We start from the raw sequence: 3,858 nt of genomic DNA, 5'->3' as shown, positions 1-3,858 counted from the left end.
AAAAAATGGGCCAAAGAACTAAATAGACATTTCTCCAAAGATGACATAGAGATGGCTAACAAACACATGAAAAGATGCTCAACATCACTCATTATCAGAGAAATGCAAATCAAAACCACTATGAGGTACCATTTCACACCAGTCAGAATGGCTGCGATGCAAAAGTCTACAAGCAATAAATGCTGGAGAGGATGTGGAGAAAAGGGAACCCTCTTACACTGTTGGTGGGAATGCAAACTAGTACAGCCACTATGGAGAACAGTGTGGAGATTCCTTAAAAAACTGGAAATAGAACTGCCTTATGATCCAGCAATCCCACTGCTGGGCATACACACGGAGAAAACCAGAATTGAAAGAGACACGTGTACCCCAGGGTTCATCGCAGCACTGTTTATAATAGCCAGGACATGGAAGCAACCTAGATATCCATCAGCAGATTAATGGGTAAGAAAGCTGTGGTACATATACACAATGGAGTATTACTCAGCCATTAAAAAGAATACATTTGAGTCAGTTCTAATAAGGTGGATGAAACTGGAGCCTATTATACAGAGTGAAGTAAGCCAGAAAGAAAAACACCAATACAGTATACTAATGCATATATATGGAATTTAGAAAGATGGTAACAATAACCCTGTATGGGAGAGAGCAAAAGAGACACAGATGTATAGAACAGTCTTTTGGACTCTGTGGGAGAGGGCGAGGGTGGGATGATTTGGGGGAATGGCATGGAAACATGTATAATATCATATATGAAACGAGTCACCAGTCCAGGTTCTATGCACTATACTGGATGCTTTGGGCTAGTGCATGGGACGACCCAAAGGGATGGTACGGGGAGGAGGAGGGTTCAGGATGGGGAACACATGCATGCCTGTGGTGGATTCATTTTGATATATGGAAAAAACAATACAATATTGTAAAGTTAAAAAATAAAATAAAAAAATATATCTCCAGACCTTGCCAAATATCTCTTGAAGGACAGAATTGCCTCTGGGTGAAAACCACTAATTTCATCTTCTAAAAAATGACCATGTTATTAATTGTTGTTCACCACTGAAATTACATGTCAAACAATTATTTTACTGTCTTTCATATATATTTTGTTTTTATTGGAGTTAATAACTGCATTATTTGTGTGTCTTGCTTCATTATATATGTAAATTCACTAGCAGACATATAAAACATTGTCAAAGACATCCATTAACCTGTCAGTTCCGTTTTCTCTGGTAGATAGCTATATCCTCCAGTTACCATATGGACTAGTTGCTCTCAATCAGATATATTAGTATCATCTTGCAGTTTCTCCTTGTCATACTAAAACTTTCCTTTGCCTTACTAATCTGATTAAGCCCATTTCTGGGATTCATATGTATTGGTTATAAATTGTACTTGGCTTCTCATAAAAGACAGGCTTCCCTGGTGGCTCAGAGGTAAAGAATCTGAGTTCCAGTGTAGGAGACATGGTTTGATCCCTGGTCCAGGAAGATCCCCTGAGAAGGAAATGACAGCCCACTCCAGTATTCTTGCCTGGAAAATGCCATGGACAGAAGAGCCTGGCCGGCTATATACAGCCCATGGGGCCGCAAAAGATTCGGACACAACTTAGTGACTGAACAACAGCAACAAACTCATAAAAGACACTAAAACAACAGTGACTTTCATAGCAATAAATTGACTTTTTGCTAATATAAAAGTGGTAGAGAGCCAGTTCAATTATGGTAGCTCCGAAAGTCATGAGGGATCCTGGCTGCTTCTCTCCTTCTGTTAAACCATGCTTATGCAGGGTTGAATGGCTGGCATCGCATCTGCTCTAGGAGCAGCAAACAGGAGGAAGGAGTGGGGAAAAGAGACAAGGATTCGTATGTAAAATTTGTTTTGAATTTATTTAAAGGTATATGTTGGAAATAATTTTCCCTTAGATTAAAATGTTGAAACCATTCTCTGAGTGTCTTCTGGCTTTCAGTGTTGGTACTGAGAAGTCATGTTATTCTGATTTCTGATTCTTTTGGTCACTTTCCCCCCTCTAGTTGCCCTTAACATCTTTCTTTTATATTGTTTTTTAAACTTCATGATAGTCATCTTGTTTTGGATCTTCTTCCTTCACGTGACAGACACTTGGAGATTTTCAGTCTGGAAACTCAATTACTTTCAAACCATTTTCTTATACTATTTCATTTAAACTTTCTTTTCTCATTTAAAATATTAGACAATGTTTATTGAAGTATAGTTGATTTACAATATATTTCTTTGATAATTTACCCCCATCTACTTTTTCTATGTTTTGATTCTGGATGTAAGTGCTCTAATTTGTTGAATGTTGGAATTCCTGGACTGATCCTATAATTATTTTTCTCTTTTATTTTTTAGTTTCTTTTTGGTTCTGTGTTTTTATTTTATTTTTTCCAATTTTATCTTCAAATTCTTCCCTTGAATTTCATATTTCTGCTGTCCAATGATATTATCTTTCTTGTTTTCTATTTTATAGCAATCTCTTTTTACATCCTGTTTTCAATAACTTCTCTCTTTGAGCCATAATGATAAAGTTTTAGTATTTTCTTCTGATTCTCCAAGGTTCTTTGTTCCTATTTCCTTATTTTCTTTTTTCTTTTCACTAAGTATCTTGTAATATGTTGATAATATATTTCACTTTAATTGTGGGGTGCTTAACAGGTAATTGGAAACTGCACAGAGCTTATCATTTTCCTGTAACACTGAGTTGTAGGGTCTTGATCATTTCATAGGGAGAATTCTAAAGAATTCCAAAGAATTCAATATCTGTAGATAGAATTGTTTCCAATTTTATTGAGATACAATTGGTATATAACACTGTATGAGTTTAATGTATATGACATAATGATTTAATATATGTATATTGTGTTTTCTTGTTCTGATCAGACTCTGTGTGGAAGACTGTTCTAACCCACTGCCCAGGGCAGGGCTTTAAACTTGTCTATTAGCTTTCTGGGAGTGGAGCATAAGAACTAGAGTGCAAACGTTTAAGGATGTGGAATTGAATTGATTTTTCTGTTTTCAAAATGGCACAATATCTCTGCCCTCATTTGCACAGCTTCAAATCCACTTATTCTTAAGTTCAAATTTTCCAGAAACTTTACTCCAGATGGTATGATAGAGGAGCAGATCTGAGGGCCTAAATTATCAGCATAAAGATTCTGGCAAATCCTCCCTTTTTCAGACTCATCTCCTACTTCTGTGTACACACCTGCTTCCTTCAGTTAGTGAGCCTGATGGGCTGCTGTCTATGGGGTCACACAGAGTCGGATACGACTGAAGCAACTTAGCAGCAGCAGCAGCAGAGGCTATCTGGCTGGAATTGGTTTCAGGTGTCTCCCCTAAGACAGTAACCACTCGCGAATCTTATTTTCATTATTGATATATTTTGTGTGCTCTGATCAACTATTATACTTGTGTTGCTCTTGTCTTTAATCTATTTTTATTGCTTTATTTTCATTTTGGTGGTATTATTGTTTAAGTTTGTTCTCCCTGCCATGTTTATCTGTTTGCATTAATTTATTGGCAGGGAGAACAAACTTAAATAATAATACCACCAAAATGAAAATAAAGCAAAAAAAAAATAGATAAAAGACAAGAGCAAAGCAAATATAATAGTTGATCAGAGCACACAAGATATATCAATAATGAAAATAAGATTCACGAGTGGTTACTGTCTTAGGGGAGACACCTGAAACCAATTCCAGCCAGACAGCCTCTGCTGCTGCTGCTGCTGCTAAGTCACTAAGAAAGCCTTCAGCGATCAATGCAAAGAAATAGAGGAAAACAACAGAATGGGAAAGACTAGGGATCTCCTCAAGAAAATCAGAGATACCAAAGGAACAT

This window comes from Bison bison, unplaced genomic scaffold (genome assembly GCF_000754665.1).
Source record: "Bison bison bison isolate TAMUID 2011002044 unplaced genomic scaffold, Bison_UMD1.0 scf7180017864486, whole genome shotgun sequence".
Classification (NCBI taxonomy): domain Eukaryota; kingdom Metazoa; phylum Chordata; class Mammalia; order Artiodactyla; family Bovidae; genus Bison; species Bison bison.
Note: the sequence above shows the minus strand (reverse complement) of the source record.